This window comes from Toxorhynchites rutilus, chromosome 2 (genome assembly GCF_029784135.1).
Source record: "Toxorhynchites rutilus septentrionalis strain SRP chromosome 2, ASM2978413v1, whole genome shotgun sequence".
In the NCBI taxonomy this organism is placed as follows: Eukaryota; Metazoa; Arthropoda; class Insecta; order Diptera; family Culicidae; genus Toxorhynchites; species Toxorhynchites rutilus.
The window spans coordinates 1,362,046-1,380,467 of record NC_073745.1 but is presented as its reverse complement, the minus strand read 5'-3'; the positions used below and the strand labels follow the sequence as shown (position 1 = coordinate 1,380,467).

The 18,422-nt window shown below is 39.6% G+C and overlaps 1 long non-coding RNA gene across 1 annotated transcript in view; it reads left to right on the top strand.

Annotated features, from left to right (window-relative positions):
* The first annotated feature begins 10,266 nt into the window (after window positions 1–10,266).
* LOC129771849 (uncharacterized) overlaps window positions 10,267–18,422 on the top strand; it is a 76,613-nt gene continuing 68,457 nt past the window's right edge. Inside the window, exon 1 of the long non-coding RNA XR_008742489.1 lies at window positions 10,267–10,916. This is a non-coding gene — a long non-coding RNA (uncharacterized LOC129771849). The remainder of the gene's footprint in view (window positions 10,917–18,422) is intronic.

The window sequence follows — 18,422 nt, the reverse complement described above, 5'->3', positions numbered from 1 at the left end:
TTGTTGTCGATAAGCTGCTGGAATTCCACCCAATTCGCACGATGATAGTCTCGTCTACATTGTGGCCTCCTGACTACGACATTCACTCCCAATTCAACCATCACTGGGAAGTGATCCGAACTCAACTCGTTAAGGGCAATAAGATCACCGATGTGGCGATCCATGTTGGTAATGAAGAAATCAATGATGGAATGTACTCCAGAACGAGAAATTCGAGTGGGGGTTGCTGGACTAAGAATCCTGTAGTGCCCACACTGTAGATCATCGTTTAGAGTCACTCCATTTTGATCCCCCTTTGGTTTCCCCAGGACTGATGTCGAGCATTAATATCCCCGCCGATGACGTATTTCGACTGCCTTCGTGTGAGCTTAATGATATCGTTTTTAAGAAGCAACGCCGAGCCATCTCTGATTGACGTCTGCTTGGGATTGTAGACCGCAATCACGATAATAGGCCCAATCGATGTTGTGATTTCCGCTCCTATAGCTTCGATGATGTTGAGTTTCAGGCACGACAAAAGTCGATATTTGATGTTATTTCTGATGGCTAGGGCAACACCTCCTCCACCAGAACTAGTACGATCCATTCTCAACAGATGATAATTCGGAACCCGAAGGTTAATATCCGGTTTAAGATGCGTCTCGGTAATGATAGCTACGTCGATGCTGTTTGTCACTAGGAAGTCAGTGAATTCGATGACCTTACTCTTGAGAGAGCAGGCATTCCAATTAATTAGCCTGAGAGATGACCGATCCATGGTTATAATAAAAGTGTAGCATGAGTTGCACTTGTTCCTGTTGGTTGCGACAACTTCTAGTCTGTCGATCTAGTTCAAGATAAGATATTTTTTTTGGGGTCCGCGTGTTTTATACTCTAGCGGTACACACTCACAGGATAGAGACAAATCGGCAGACTCAGCCAGAGGGGCGAGTCCAACGAGACGAACGAATGAGCGTTAAAAGGGAGCGAAGGCAAAAAAAAAATACATTCATTACGATTTGTTCGCTCGTTGGATTCACATGCAGGCTAAAAATGGTCCTTTTCAGGATCACAAAATTATCTTCAATCTAAAGAGTTTATTGTTTTGTTATCCCTCGATATACCCATCTTGTTCGGCTAAAACTTTCTGTTTAGCGATTGCATTTGCCCCTCGCCACAGCTTTCACAGTTGGAAAATTTCTTCCCATCCAGCTTGTGACATATTTTACAGTAAATTACATTCAATGGCAAGTCGCATTACCACCACTCAGTATCGGATTGGAGGTAATTTTAACCTGTAATTGAACATTTGCGATGACAGTGGTACAGTGTCGATTTTCAATGTGGGGTCATAATTTGGACCCCGAACTCTATGTTTACAAAAATGTCCAACTAAATATGTCGCATTGCAGGTCCGTCCAATTAGCTAAATGTCGAGATAAGTGTAAATTACTGTACTTTCAATCTAGAAGCAATTTAAGAATTGGTGAAAATCAATAAGCTCAGAACAACTGCCAAATTCACATACTCATCGGATCCTGGCAAACAAATTATGAAAAAATCAATTTGTGTTTTATTATTATTTTGGATAATGTTTTAGAAAGCATTGAACTGTATTTCCTAAACTCTTTTTTGGAAGGCTTAATGGTCCTGAAAAGCGCCTTGTTTTATGGAATGGTTCCAATTTAGAAAACTTAGTACTCGTGGTTTTAAAAAAAACCATTTCGAACGCCCTCGATGCCGCCTTGTTCTGGATTTGCCAGTTTGTATAAAGAACAAACTTTTTTCTTTTGCTACCTGATGCCGTTTTGCGATTGCGTTTGCCACTCGCCACTCGCTGCAACTGCCTGTTGTTGTCTTGATGTCCACCGAACCGAATGTGTTCTGTTCCGAATGTGGGTTTTCTTATCGTCGCGAGCAGCTTTGCCAGGTAACTCGATCACTTCGGCGGCCGAAACTATATAACGCCGGCTAGGTGGACTGGTGCACTGGTACTAACGCGCTCGGCCTAGCTACCCTTGCGGGGAACTCCAGATCAACACGGTTCGAGCGGGATTTTGCCTTTCCCTTCACTTTTCCTCCTTTACCATGTCCAGACATGGCTGCTTCTTCTTCTTTCTTTGTTTTTAAGAGGCTTTAAACTTTGCAGTTCATTCGCCTCTATGGCTGCTTGGGGTGGTTTGTTGATGTGTTGTGATGCGAACCGATGTGGTGTACGGTTTGAATGAGAATGATCGTTACGGCAGCGGAGCGGGGATTTTTAAGCTGACTGGCTGGCTCGAGAATTACGCATGTGTGAGACTGCGACCAATGTTTCGTTTCATTCTATTTCGCTGCTGCTCTGGTTGCCCGTTTTGGTCGGTACGATTTGAGGAGCACAAAATGGACCAATCAAAAATGGGCACATAGTGCATTTTGACAACGCTTGATATTTCACAATTATTCAATTATTTATCTCAAGAAAAATGAAATGTTATTCGTTATGATAGATGCGTAGATATATTTCCTATCAATTGATGCAAAAACCTTTGCGATCTATTGAGAAATGCTCGAGTTATAAGCGTTCCAAATCTTGCATTTTTTCCTACTTGTCCAGTGCCCAGATTTCCGTTTCACCCCCTATATCTTCCGGTTAGACGTAGTCCTACGTCAAAAAAAAAACATTTCAGGGCGACCAAACTCGTAGAATGTTTATTGCAAAATTTGGTAGCATTATAAAAATGATATCCGCAGTTATAAACAAGCGGCTTGAATTAAAATACAGCTTAGTTCTACGTCAACCATGCGGTCGTATCTTGAACACAACCTCCTATTTTTTTTTTCATATTATAAAAGCTTTAAATAATAAAAGCGTGTACCACATATTTTTGTTTTGAGAGCCCCTCGTATAATTTATTTTTTCATAGGCTCAGAGCTTTTTGTTTCTTTTTGATTGTGTATGAGATGCCCGGCAGAGCGAGAGCCGGTTTCCCATTTTTTCTCATTTTTAAATTTCTAATACAAAACTCTCGAGATTTGACTTTCTGTTGATGAGATTATCTCCCAGCGACTGAGAAGCAATCTTAAGAGTTTTCTTTTAGTTGAAAACCCGGCGTGAGATTCGGCCTAACTAGGACTCGGAGGGTGATCGGCAGTCTTCAGAAAGGAACGCGGTGCTGATGTGTAACAAATATTTTGTACTCAGTTGAGCTCTCACTGTTTGTAACCACATGCGCTTTGGCGGATGAACACGCTCCGAAACACAGATCAAATGTTTTTTTCCAGCACCGTTTTTGCAACAAGTTTTTCGCCGTATTTCTATATTCTTTCTCTGTTGAGTTATTTTGTTTACACAAGCGCATACAGTTGGCATGGAGGCGCGCTATTGTTTTTATGCTTTACTAAGAACGAGCGATAACAAAACATGCGCTAGAATTTGATGTGAGTGTATAAAGTGAGGCACGCATCACACAAGTGAGAAGCTATGTGGAGTATCTGAATTCTGCGCTGTGTTCATTGGGCCTTCTCATGTTTATGAATTTGGAGCACTTCGTACCAAAAGAGAATACGTGTTTGTTATGAACGCGCGCAGATGAAAATTAAACTCAAATGCAGCACAGCGTATGTTTTCTGAAAACTGGTGATAGGTTTATTCCATAGGGGACTCGGGAAACAATTCCGAAACCGGGTGGATAAAGTTTTTTACTAGCTTCGCGTGTATGGTTCAATTCAGTTTAGTCTTTTTTGCTTCGTTTAATTTGATTTGAAGTGCAGTAAGTGTACCCTCTCTCAGATTATCATCCCTGAAGGCAGTCCTATGTTTTTTTGATCTTGAACGAAAATAGTTGATTGACGCTCTTTGCTTATTTGAATTCGTAGTACTTACTCATACTCGACTAGTATAAGTTTGCCGGATATCCGGTATCCGGCATCCGGATTAACAAAAAAGCTAGCTAGAGAAATCGAAGATAGAGTTGGTCGATCAGGCACCAGGACTTAAGCGATCGAATCCCAAAGCTCATGAACGTATGTGAGTAAAAATTGTGGTTTTAGAGTGAAATGAAAATCATAAAATGATTGGATGTTGGGGATATAATTATAAATATACTAGCTGACCCGGCAAACGTTGTTCTGCTAAATAAATTATTTCTAGTGAATAATTTGGGTGTTAAATAAAACACAACTAATGTATTGTAAGTGTGTTTGAATGTTGAACGAAAGCGTGTATGTTGTTTTTGATGTATTTCATTAACGTAACTTACATGTTTGATCTCTTAAAAGCTAAACGTAAAGAAAAAAAAGTAATATTATTTTGTGGTAAAGTATAAAAATGGAATATAGAAAATCGATATTCGTTTCGTTTAACAGCCGTCTCGTCGGTTGAAAATACGCACTCGTTCATGAATTGGGAAAACAACGATACGTCAGCTAACTTCAATGGAGCTGATGTACCGACCTATTTGGAACCACGTTATTACATCGTTGTCATTCTATCGAGGAGTTTTCACATCGGTAATTTAAGTTTGAAAGCCGCATTGTTTCCTTGCAAATATTTTTATTACTCTTCACCGATCTGCAGAACTCAATATTCATATACTTAGAATACTTAGTTTGTTTTAGAAGCGTATTTATTCCACCCAAACATCCATTATCATTTTTGCTTCACAAAAACGGAACACGGAGCTCAAGGTCGTCTATGTCGAATTGCGCGGCAAGGTTGCCACATTTGCTCAACTCGATTGGACTTGACATTACAGAATGCAAAATAGCGATCCATTCGGGTTATTCTGACTCGATCGGATTTCAGAATACGGGTGAGTAAAAAACTGAAAAAAAGAAAATTACCAATCTCAAAGTCGCTTTTTCCATTCATCCAGCAATATTTGGGGACAAATCTGATCGGACTTCATTTTGTGTTTGAACACACGCGCTACAATCTTAAAGGGTGTGTCACATCAAATTGCATCACGGAAAAAACGCTGTAGAAATTCGCCCAGTAGACCGATCCTTTTGAAAATTTTAGACAGTAAAATAAAAACTATTAAACAACTTTTGGCATTTTCTTTTTATTCATACTTCGAGCCCAAGCCCGTATGCTCGCACCTTCCTCTTTACCCCGTCCATAAGGTTCTGTACAACGTCAGGTTGTAATTTTTTTTTGGACAGAAATCCATTTTCTCTTGAAGTCCGCCTCCGATTTGACAACGTTGGCTTTGGCTTTGTACCACTCCAACACGTCCTTTGAATAGTGACACGAAGCGAGATCCGGCCAGAAGATGGTCGGGCCCTCGTGCTGCTTCAATAGTGGCAGTAAGCGCTTCTGTAGGCACTCCTTAAGGTAAACCTGCCCGTTTACCGTGCCGGTCATCACGAAGGGGGCGCTCCGCTTTCCGCAAGAGCAGATCGCTTGCCACACCATGTACTTTTTGGAAAACTTGGATAGTTTCTGCTTGCGAATCTCCTCCGGAACGCTGAATTTGTCCTCTGCGGAGAAGAACAACAGGCCCGGCAGCTGACGAAAGTCCGCTTTGACGTAGGTTTCGTCGTCCATTACCAGGCAATGCGGCTTCGTCAGCATTTCGGTGTACAGCTTCCGGGCTCGCGTCTTCCCCACCATGTTTTGCCTTTCGTCGCGGTTAGGAGCCTTCTGAACCTTGTATGTACGCAGGCCCTCCCGCTGCTTGGTCCGCTGGACGAATGAACTTGACAAATTCAGCTTATTGGCGACATCCCGGACCGAACTTCTCGGATCACGTCTAAACTGCTTAACTACGCGCTTGTGATCTTTTTCACTGACGGAGCATCCATTTTTGCCGTTCTTCACCTTCCGGTCGAGGGTTAGTTTCTCGAAGTATCGTTTTAGTACTCTGCTGACCGTGGATTGGACGATTCCCAGCATCTTACCGATGTCCGGATGTGACAACTCCGGATTCTCGAAATGAGTGCGCAGGATTAATTCACGACGCTCTTTTTCGTTCGACGACATTTTTCCAAATTCACGAAAAATTGACAGTGAAGCATGGCCAACGTGATCTATACACTCTTATCTGATTATAAGCGAAAGTTGAAGATATAATTCCTAAAAATTAAATTTCTACAGCGTTTTTTCCGTGATGCAATTTGATGTGACACACCCTTTAGCCAAAGATTGCAAGCATCCGACCGAAGAAAAATCTTAAATAATTTTCCTGGTCATTTCATACCGATGGCTTATGCCAACGCTAAAATGACACAAATAAAAATTCCAAAAATCACCAAATATAATCGATCATTCAATCAAACATCCAAACATCCACTCACCCCTTGCATAAAAGCGACAAAAATTCAGTCGTTCATTCAATGCACTCACAATTCACTGACTCCATTGCCAACAAATCAGTATTTGAAGAATAAACAAATCGATACGTTTGTTTTCCAGTGCAGTGAGTTTTTGTTTTAATTTTATTCACGGATGATTCCGTAAAACGCATCACCGAAAGCAAGGAAAGTATAACTTACATATCCTTTCAATTATTGGATGTGAAGTTTTTGACGTAGGACTACGTCTTTCATTTCTATACCGGGGAGTAAAATCGATGTTTCGAAAACGAAAGCGTTACGCCGGAGACCGATATTTTGAGCGTTAATAGCTCTTAAACAACTGAACGAAATGGTATGATAAACACTTCATTCGAAAGATAAAATGTCTACGCGTCATATACTTGTTACTTTTTCATCCAAAAACTTGTTTCAATAGTCTTAAAATTGCTTTCAAAAACAGGCTATTGAAATCACCAATCGGTATATAAGCGAGCGCCGCTCGTAAATCCACTCAGTTATGATTGAACAGCGATTGGAGCATGTTGTCGCTGTTGTTGTGAATCTAATTTCGTTTATCATGAAAGCGCTGATGAACGGTGTCACCAAGAGCCTGTTTGTGCACCTAAGGCCATCAGGGAATCCATCAGGAGGAGAGTGATGCCACGGTTCCGCTTGAAACATCGGAGCAGTCGCCACACACACACATACACGCGCGGAACCCTCGTTGCGGAAAAAAATCTACCAGTTCCCCTGGGAATTGAAAAAAACATTCATGCGAAAGAGTTCATTTTAATGTTTTCTATCCATACAACACTGCAACCAAATACATTTGGTTTTGTGATTTTTCAATCAATCTCAATTAACAGGAAAGCTTTTGAATATTATTTTTCCCCATCAGTAGAAAAGTTTCGTATCCAATATTGGATGCATAACATGAAAAACGGAAAATGTTTCACATCGCGAAAATCGTGTAATTTTCGAGCGATTATTTGCTTCCTACTCATATAATGCTGCGACCAAATACATTTCGTTTTGGATTTTTCAATCAAGTGCGATCAAAGGAAGACCACGGCTTTCGGCAATTTATTAGAGGTGCAATGAATCTTAAGGAATTCCCGCTCTACGCGCACTGGCAAACGATGTTTACTCAACAATTTCTCAAACGAGAAATGGGTGTTGTGAGAAAGGATTAGCGAACGCAATAACGACAAACGGGAGAAAGAGATGTTTGGAGGGTGAAGGAAATTGGCAGAAAACATCTTCATTTTATCTTTCGAAAAATGTGATTCATACCACTTCGTTTTGCCAGAAAGAGATTGTTGATGCTCAAAGGAGGAATCGAGTCCTCCGAGGAAATTAACCAGCGCAAATTAGAGAACACTATCGATTGCGGCATTCGTACACAAATAATTTTATAATGCAGTTTCATCAAAATGATTTCTTCGATATGGGGATATATTCACTACATCATGTCATATATTTCATATTCTTCATTATCAAAAAATTATTTGAATTTAAATGTAAAGCAAAGTGTCCAGATTCAAATACATTACTGTATACTTACTTCGATGTTATTCGTTTCTCTCTCAGGGTAAGCTACGAATATAATAAAGGTGGGGCGCACATTCTATACTTTTATGGTTTATAAAATGACGCTTCCTTTGCTTTCGTTCATTTCTTACTCTACTCTCGCACCGTGAGGACTCGTTTGTTTGGGACCAAGCAGACAGCTCGTTAGTCTTTCGGTGGTAAGGCACCACGAAAGCAGCTCGGATAAGCGCACCAGCCGCAGGAAGTGTGAAGAAGCCACATCGCTATCGACCGGGAACTTTGCGTGGAATTCGTCGCTATCAGAAGTTGACCGAATTACTGATCCGCAAGCTACCTTTGCACCATTTGGTTCGTAGAATTGCTCAGAACTTCGAAACTGACTTGCGCTTCCAAAGTTCCGCGGTTATGACGCTGCAGGAGGCCTATTCGAAGATACCAATTTGTGTGCAATCCATGCAAAACGTGTCACATCAAGCCCAAGGACATTCAGCTGGCCCGTCGAATCCAAGGAGAGCGTGCTATATTAGCTTAGCATATAATCAACGGCCCTTTTCAGGGCTCCAAATTTGATGGATTAGAGTTCAGAAAAGTTTTTTGCAGGCCAAACTGAAAGGAGTATTTTTATTTGGATGTTATTCAGCATCGAGAAAATTCCGGAAAGATCTAATCGTTGCTGAAAAATAATCTGCCAGTTCCCCTGGTAATTGAAAAATACATTCATGCGAGTTTATTTTAATGTTTTATATCCATATAATACTGCGACCACATACATTTGGTTTTGTGATTTGTCAATCAAGTGCAGTTAGCAGGAAGGCTTCTGAAGATTATTCTTCAGAACAAGGTTTTTTGTATCCAATATTGGATGCATAAAACCTTGAGCTTCCAACGTAACGTTCTCGTTTTCGAAGTCCCCCAAATATTCATTTATTCATTCATTCAGAATGGATTTAGATTCAACTTCAAACAAATGATCTCTAAATCAACGATAGTCCTACGTCTCCCTTGCGGTTATACCATAGATATAACTCACTTCCTGTTTTCTCTTTGTTTCTTCCCCAGATTAGGTTCGACAACAAGCATCACCGGCAGAACGCGATAAACAACAAAATGGACGAACCGACTCAGACGAAAGGATGAAACCCATTCGGATCCGACAGAGATGGCACATGATCAGGAGGACAATCACTAGACGAACAACAGATACAGAAATCAGGAATCACTTCAAGTACAACAAAGGATGGGAATAACAACCAGGAAGACGGGAAGAAACAGCCAATCAACAAAGGATGGGACAGGATAAATGCTGATGTTGCGCCGAAAGAAAAACATAAATGAAAACGGGATGAAATCAAGGATTGAAAGGATTAGACAGGATGACTGGAAGAGCCAAACAATAAAACAGAATCACAATGAAAGTATTTGAACAGGATACGAGCTGGAGGACTACTTACAAAACCGGACGGAGGAATCACAACGATAAATATGAAACATTTAGTATAAAATTAATAACTAAATACTAATTTCTACTTTTTTTTAGAAACTAACGAGAAGACCATTAAAAAAAATTGAACGTAAATTGCTTAAACTAGAGATTTATTCGAAACCAAAAATCAACAAATATAACAATTACGAAGGACAAAATGACGTATGATTCAGAAAGATGGACAAAGGAAAAAATCGTGAGTGATTAAAATTATTTACATTAACAAACTAACCTAACTATATAGAAACTAGAATCTAAGTGATAGGGAACTAGGATTTACTAAACTACTAATCTAATACTAATATTTACCATTTTATTTACAATCCGAGTTAATTTGTTTACATACTCGATTCCGAAGGTCAACTCGACTGGTCTTTTCTCGTTTCTCATAGCTTGTTTTCGTGGTATCAACCAACCGAAATGGACTCTAGTCGCTTCTCCTTCAGATTGCTCTAAGTGCTAAGGCGCTCCCTTCATCTTTTCTTCACGGTGCTCACTACTGATGTTCAAGAAGTCATCATCGGGGCTCGCTTTAAGCTTCGCGGTTACCTTACCACTACTTTGTACAGGTCATAGCTCCGATTCTTTCATTTCCTTCATGAGCTCCGCTACTTAATCTAAAGTCATCGCAAGCTCTCAACCTAGCATTCTGGCAATCGTCCAAAGAATTGACGATTCCTCGGTAGTTGGGATTCAATGTAGATTTCCCCGTAGGTATTTTTTGTTTTTTTCTGGTCTCTGTATGTTACAAAACAATCGTGAACAAAATAGAATATCGTAGAATGCCCAACTTAACGATTCCAATGACATTTTCATATCTGTCTGGCACCACAACGCGCAAGTCCATACTGTTCCCAACACGAATCTCGAAGAGCAGTATGCTTGCTGTAACTGGTGCTTCTAGAAAGCACTGCACGACAACCGTCTGTTTCGAATGTTGGAAATGTTTACTCCGAGGATCAGTTTGCCCGGAATTTTTCTCACAGCTGGTAGCGTCGGTCGAGATCCGTTCCGGGCGTAGAATTACGACTGGGAGGCAATTTTAGTGTGTTTTTCGTAAAAAATTGTTCCAGAGATATGAATCAGTTTGACAGTTTATCAGTGACAACGTATCACCTCTTTGCAAATAATTTTACAAGTCGGCGCTATAATATCATGGGAGTCTGACAACATGACAGTTGACTGCTTCCTTAAGGATGACCAAAAGCGTGGTACAAAAAACATCGTTCACGCGTACCGTTACACGGAAGTACAATGAGGATAGGGATCATGATATTTACCGTCCTGTTTGGGGCACCCGTTTTCGCTGACGTTGTAAATTTAGAACCATCCGGGCCGGTGAATGTATGCTGTTGTGGCACATCAACTTGTTGCTGCTCGCAGAGAGAACACCGGCACGGGAACAAGCAGTGACTGTCGGCGGAAAAATTCACAGTGGAACAGAACAGTGATAAATTACTTGTGGAAGAGTACCTCTGGCTGCGCTTGGACGATTGCCGGGGGAGTCGTGAAAAACACATTCGTACATAAAAGAAGGGATGGTAACTTAAAGTATGATATCTGTCGTTAACACATTTCATGGAGCGCATTGGAAGGAACTAACGATGATGAAAAAAAAACCAATGTAAGGATTGTCATAACTTCCCTTCGTTTAATTCACTTACTCGTGCTAAATTGTGACAAGGATAAATGAAATTCTCCACATGTCATAGAAAACAATCCAAGTGTTGGAAATACCGATATATATAGAAGTATCATTCTCAAAAGCGAAAGCATTGACACATGAAGAGACATAAAATTTGACGAGCCCATTAAGTTCACTCAGCTGTCTCGTGCAAAGATAGCGTTTGTCTGTTTTTTGACACACCCAATTATTCAATTTGGAGTATTTTTTATGTTAACGTGTTAGGTAAATATAGACATTTACATTGAATGCCTATTATTATGAATGTTATCGTTATTGATTTTGCAAACCATTTTGAATGAATTTGTGCTCTCGAAATTAAAGCTTGTTCGAGTTTGGGAAATGAGAAGGTTTCACTTACTTCCCTGAACGTTTTTTTTATTTCCATAATTAATTATATATTATTTGTGTTAATCCTGAGTATATTTGAGTTGGTGTGGATTTTCATCTTCCAAAGCGTCTCCAGAAATACGGGAACGTGAACAGCATTTTGGTTCAATTCAACGTATTAATCACGTCGCGGTGATGTAATCGAGATTGAAGTTAGTGAAAAGTTTTATATATACAGCAATTTCATGCCAAACCGCTGTAGTGGTTCTCAGATTTTCTTGAAAAGTGATAGTTTTGTTTTGACGTAGGACTACGTCTTTCATTTCTATACTGGGGTGTAAAATCAAAGTTTCGAAAACGAAAGCGTTACGCCGGAGACCGAGATTTTGAGCGTTAATAGCTCCTAAACAATTGAACGAAATGGTATGATAAACACTTCATTCGAAAGATAAAATGTCTACGCGTTATATACTTGTTACTTTTTGATCCAAAAACTTGTTTCAACAGCCTTAAAATTGTTCTCGAAACAGGCTATTGAAATCACCAATCGGTATATAAGCGAGCGCCGCTCGGAAATCCACTCAGTTCTAATTGAACAGCGATTGGAGCATGTTGTCGCTGTTGTGGTGAAGCTCTTCGTTTATCATGAAAGCGCGGATGAACGCTGTCACCAAGAGCATGTTTGTGCACCTTAGGCTAGACATGAATCCATCAGGAGGAGAGTGATGTCACAAACGGTTCCCCGGGAAGAAGATACACACACACACACACACACATACACGCGCGGAATTCTTTCCGTTTGGATGCCATTCAGCATCGAGAAAGATCCGGAAAATAATCTGCCAGTTCCTCTGGGAATTTAAAAATACATTCATGTGAAAGAGTTTATTTGAATGTTTTCTATCCATGTAACACTGTGATCAAATATGTTTCAATCAAGTGCTATTAACAGATGGTTATCGAGTTAGCATTAACCACTGGTGGGCTTCCAGTATCGAGGAAAATGTGGAAATATCTAATCGTTACTGCAAATAATCTGCCAGTTCCTCTGGGAATTTAAAATTACATTCATGTGAAAGAGTTTATTTGAATGTTTTCTATCCATGTAACACTGACCAAATACATTTGGTTTTGTGATTTTTCAATCAATCGCAATTAACAGGATAGCTTCTGAAGATTATTCTTCTCCGTCAGTAGGATATTTCCGTATCCAATATTGTATACGCCCGCAATCGATTATTGCTCAGTCGCCGAAAGTTCCGAGCTCAGAGAGTTCATTCCCCTCTAGTTTGCCTTCCAAATTGCCATCGTAAACCACACCTTCTCTCGATTCAATCACACACAAAAAGCATACTTAAGCGATATTCTGGTGGTGAGACACATTCATTTTTCGTGAGGACATCGACAAGACAACATCGTTGCCTAACGTGCTGGAGGAGGTGGACGGCGAAGGATCGACACATACACGCGCAGAATTCTTTCCGTTTGGATGCCATTCAGCATCGAGAAAGTTCCGGAAAGATCTAATCATTGCTGGGAAATAATCAGCCAGTTCCTCTGGGAATTTAAAAATACATTCATGTGAAAGAGTTTATTTGAATGTTTTCTATTCATGTAACACTGTGACCAAATATTTTTCAATCAAGTACTATTAACAGGTGGTTATCGAGTTAGTATTAACCACTGGTGGGCTTCCAGTATCGAGGAAAATGTGGAAATATCTAATCGTTACTGAAAATAATCTGCCAGTTCCTCTGGGAATTTAAAATTACATTCATGTGAAAGAGTTTATTTTAATGTTTTCTATCCATAAAATATCCATATAATACATTTGGGTTTGTGATTTGTCAATCAAGTACAGTTAGCAGGTTAGCTTCTGAAGATTATTCTTCAGAACAAGGTTTTTCGTATCCTATATTGGATGCATAAAACCTTGTGCCTCCAACGTAACGCTCTCGTTTTCGAAGTCTCCCAAATATTCATTTATTCATTCATTCAGAATGGATTTGGATTCAACTTCAAACAAATGATCTCTAAATCAACGATAGTCCTACGTCACCCTTGCGGTTATACCATAGATATAACCCACTTCCTGTTTTTTATCGCAAAATATGAGACGCGTATTTTTTTTTTGTTTTTTCAAGAGGGTACCCATTTCCATTTTAGACTGGTCTAAAAAACCTATTTTTTACTCTTTTTATCCAAAAATTACTTTATTGTCAAAAAATATAACTTTTGAATTATATTTTGAATTATAGGACCTTTTCAGATTGTTCACGCCAAAAAGGGAACTTCAAGAGCCACCCTACATTTTAAAGCTTATCGCCGTTATCTCTCACGCTTAGCTTGAGATGAAAGCTTTTCCACTGTCATACAAAAACCGATCGATCTGCTCTTGATCTAAATCCAGTCTAGATAAGAGAGAAAGTCGTAATCTCTGTAACAATAGGTGAACAATTACTCAAGCCAGGTTCTACAGAGGATAGAAACGCAATCTGCAATCGTATGAAATAGATCGATTTCCAAAATTATCAGAAGATTAGATTTTTTACCTGAGAATAAAATACAGTTCAAATCCATCCACATTATATCTTACTAGCTGACCCGGCAATCTATCTATATCTATATATATATATATATATATATATATATATATATATATATATATATATATATATATATATATATATATATATATATATATATATATATATATATATATATATATAAATGGAGTGATGTCTGTCTGTCTGTCTGATTCTTATAGACTCGGAAACTACTGAACCGATCGACATGAAAATTGGTATGTAGGGGTTTTTGGGGCCGGGGAAGGTTTTCGTGATATTTTGAGACCCCTCCCCCCTCTCTTAGAGGGGGCTGCCATACAAATGAAACACAAATTTCTGCATTACTCGAGAATTAATCAAGCAAATGAAACCAAATTTGGCATGTGGAGGTTTTAGGATGCAATAAATGTTTCTATGGTGATAAGATACTCCTTCCCCCTCTCTTAGAGGGGGCTGCCATACAAATGAAACACAAATTTCTGCATTACTCGGAAATTAACCAAGCAAACGAAACCAAAGTTGGCATGTGAAAGTTTTAGGGTGCAATAAATGTTTCTATGATGGTTAGACAGTCCTTTCCCCACTCAAAGGGGGGGCTGCCATACAAATGAAACACAAATTTCTGCATTACTCGAGAATTAATCAAGCAAATGAAACCAAATTTGGCATGTGGAGGTTTTAGGATGCAATAAATGTTTCTATGGTGATAAGATACTCCTTCCCCCTCTCTTAGAGGGGGCTGCCATACAAATGAAACACAATTTTTTGCATTACTCGGAAATTAATCAATCAAACGAAACCAAAGTTGGCACGTGGAAGTTTTAGGGTGCAATAAATGTTTCTATGATGGTTAGACAGTCCTTCCCCCACTCAAAGGGGGGGCTGCCATACAAATGAAACACAAATTTCTGCATTACTCGAGAATTAATCAAGCAAATTAAACCAAATTAGGCATATGGAAACTTTAGGGTGCAATGAATGTTTCTATGGTAGTTAGATACCCCTCCCCCCTCTCTTAGGGGTGGCTGCCATACAAATAAAACACAAATTTCTGCATTACTCGAGAATTAATCAAGCAAATGAAACCAAATTTGCCATGTGGAGGTTTTAGGATGCAATAAATGTTTCTATGGTGTTAAGATACTCCTTCCCCCTCTCTTAGAGGGGGCTGCCGTACAAATGAAACACAAATTTCTGCATTACTCGAGAATTAATCAAGCAAATGAAACCAAATTTGACATGTGGAGGTTTTAGGATGCAATAAATGTTTCTATGGTGATAAGATACTCCTTCCCCCTCTCTTAGAGGGGGCTGCCATACAAATGAAACACAATTTTTTGCATTACTCGGAAATTAATCAATCAAACGAAACCAAAGTTGGCACGTGGAAGTTTTAGGGTGCAATAAATGTTTCTATGATGGTTAGACAGTCCTTCCCCCACTCAAAGGGGGGGCTGCCATACAAATGAAACACAAATTTCTGCATTACTCGAGAATTAATCAAGCAAATTAAACCAAATTAGGCATATGGAAACTTTAGGGTGCAATGAATGTTTCTATGGTAGTTAGATACCCCTCCCCCCTCTCTTAGGGGTGGCTGCCATACAAATAAAACACAAATTTCTGCATTACTCGAGAATTAATCAAGCAAATGAAACCAAATTTGCCATGTGGAGGTTTTAGGATGCAATAAATGTTTCTATGGTGTTAAGATACTCCTTCCCCCTCTCTTAGAGGGGGCTGCCGTACAAATGAAACACAAATTTCTGCATTACTCGAGAATTAATCAAGCAAATGAAACCAAATTTGACATGTGGAGGTTTTAGGATGCAATAAATGTTTCTATGGTGATAAGATACTCCTTCCCCCTCTCTTAGAGGGGGCTGCCATACAAATGAAACACAATTTTTTGCATTACTCGGAAATTAATCAATCAAACGAAACCAAAGTTGGCACGTGGAAGTTTTAGGGTGCAATAAATGTTTCTATGATGGTTAGACAGTCCTTCCCCCACTCAAAGGGGGGGCTGCCATACAAATGAAACACAAATTTCTGCATTACTCGAGAATTAATCAAGCAAATTAAACCAAATTAGGCATATGGAAACTTTAGGGTGCAATGAATGTTTCTATGGTGGTTAGATACCCCTCCCCCCTCTCTTAGGGGTGGCTGCCATACAAATAAAACACAAATTTCTGCATTACTCGAGAATTAATCAAGTAAATGGGCGGGACGAAGTTTGCCGGGTTAGCTAGTTCCATATAAATTGATTCTAGTGAATATTTTGGTTGTTAAATAAAAATTAACTAATGTATCGTAAGTGATTTTGAATGTTTCCACGATCTATAGAATTAATCGAATGTGTTCAATAAAATAGAACAAATGAAACGATTTGAACGAAAGTGTGATGCAGAGCAATTCAGAAATAGCCCCCCCCATCCCCTAAGAGAGGGGGGTGAAGAGTCTAGCCATAATAGAAACATTTATTGCACCTTAAAACCTCAATATGCCCAATTTGGTTTCATTTGCTTGATTAATTCTCGAGTAGAGTCTCGACCGAACACTCGTCGGGTGCGGATGAGTTTTTCTTCGCTCCGCGTCTGATTTTTTTTTCTTCTTTGTTTAGCGCGTTTCAACCTGTTTCGGCTCTATTCGCTGCTAGGAATAATTTGTTGGTGGAAGTTATCGTGAAAATGGTTTCTGGTTTCGTTGTGTTAATGATGTTGTAATGAAAAAAAAAAAGTTCAAATTCAGTTAATCAGTTTTGTGGTTATTTTACTGGATTATGGCGTTGTTTTTTTTTCAACTCTCTCGTGTACCGTGGTTATGTGTGTATGCGTGGTAGCTTGCTTTTTAGAGCATGTTTTTTACAGCAGTGATATTAAGGATGGAATCCACTAACCACTAATTCTGCCAGCAAAATGATCCAACTGTATCGAGAAACATCAACATCCCAGCTAAGTACTATTAACAATTTGTTATTTTTATAACCGATCCGAAATGCAATCCGCTTCAAGTCTCTCGGTGTTGTGTGCGAGAGAGAGAAAGTGTCAGTCAGTAGAAGACTGCGGTGATGGCGGGTGCGGCTGCGTGTGAGAGTGTGGCATTACGAGTGCGCGATCGTGGAGGATGACCAGCAAACATGTGATTGTATTGGTGTGGTTGCCTTGCTTCCCAGAACGGACTCGTTTGCTTCGGAAGACCAAGGTAGTTTGATTCTTTTCGTCGGTTGACGTACAGTCGAGTTTTTGTGAGAGGATTGGATCGGAGAGCATATTTTGATTGTGCGATAGCTGACGGATGGAGGCAGGCTGTTTTGTTTGTTCGAGGCAGACGATTTCGGTCACGGCAAGGCGGAGCGGACGGTGTAGCCACGCCGGTGCAGTTCTATGTCGTTGTTTACTTCTCGCAGTTGCGTGAGATTTGTGCAGCCGCATTTTCGTGCGAAGTTGCATTTAATCTAAACGACATTCTAGAGTTTTAGAAGATCCAATAGTTTTAGAGGTTTTTATATATCTAATATTGTCTTCGTGGTAAAGAGCGCATTGACGCCAACGTAACATCGATTTTCTTTTCTTTTAAATCTAGCTAGACGTTGACTTTGATGTGTATGTACAAGCGGCCATAAGATTTCCATGCAAGAATATTCAATGTAGTGTGCGTTTCGACCATGAGAATGTTACGGAGGTCGAGAGAAAAGTTTGAATTAACTTACATTTGTCTCTTTTGCTCACCCATGTTTTTTCTTGGGATTAGTAGTTCACCTTGAATGTCAGTGAGTTCTTCTTGTATGTATCTCCTTTTCGTTTTTTTTTTGAATAGTGGATTGACGTTGCTTTTCCTTCAATTATGTCATTCTAACCCTTACTACAAGAACAATGATTTCGTTGATAATTGCTCGACTGATTACTTGAGAAATTGTTAGTTTTTATTACAAATCCAAATCGCAGGTATCAAGTTTTCCTTTTCGAGGTTCAAATATAAATTGCAAGACTAGGTTCAAGATGCTAGAGTCCCAATTCGGAAAACTTCCGTGATTTCCGTGTATTACAATGGAAGAGCATGACGTGCGACTAGGCACAAGTATTAAGTCCGATCCGAGTCTGATAAGACCTTATCAGGTGACCCTTCAATATATTCAATCTTCAAATGCATTTGATTTTCGAGTTTTTGCTCCGTTGAACAGAGGAGACTTTTCAGGTTACCGTTCAGATGCTACGAAATGCATTTGATGTTCGAGTTTTCGTTTCAACGAGTAATTGGGTCCACGCTTACAAAATTAATTCACTTACCAGAGTTATGATCCTTTTGCAGAGACCTTTTCAGGTCACCCTTTAATATCTTCACGGTTACGAAATGCATTTGGTTTTCAAGTTTTCGTTTCGTCAAGTGATCTCTAGTTTGCGTTAGCATAATCACATCACTTACCACAGTGAATCCTGATTATTACCCCTTCCCACTAACAAACTATCCCTTCCATGATAAACGCTAGGGAACCACGCTATAGAGGCGACCCTTCTGGCCTTCGGGCGGCGAATATCATACTAAC